The following is a 289-nucleotide window of genomic DNA, read 5'->3' as shown; positions in this document are numbered from 1 at the left end:
ATTTCTTGGTTGCAGCCGTCATTGTTGTTCGGCGGGTCCGGGCTGAGGACCCGAACCCGCCACCTTAGGTGTACGTGGCTGGCGCCCCAGCCCGTCGAGCTATAGGCGCCAAGCCTCCCTACCCTTTTGAGCTATAGCCATCGCCCAGAATATTGTCTTATTTGGAAACAGGGTCATTGCAGATGTAATTGGTTAAGATGATGTCATTGGGGTGGGTGGGCCTTTATCCCAACATTACTGGTGTCCTTATAAAAAGGGGAAATTTGGACATAGACACATGCTGGGGGAC

The sequence above is a fragment of the Otolemur garnettii genome, unplaced genomic scaffold (assembly GCF_000181295.1).
Source record: "Otolemur garnettii isolate 467f Iridium unplaced genomic scaffold, OtoGar3 scaffold00023, whole genome shotgun sequence".
In the NCBI taxonomy this organism is placed as follows: Eukaryota; Metazoa; Chordata; class Mammalia; order Primates; family Galagidae; genus Otolemur; species Otolemur garnettii.
Note: the sequence above shows the minus strand (reverse complement) of the source record.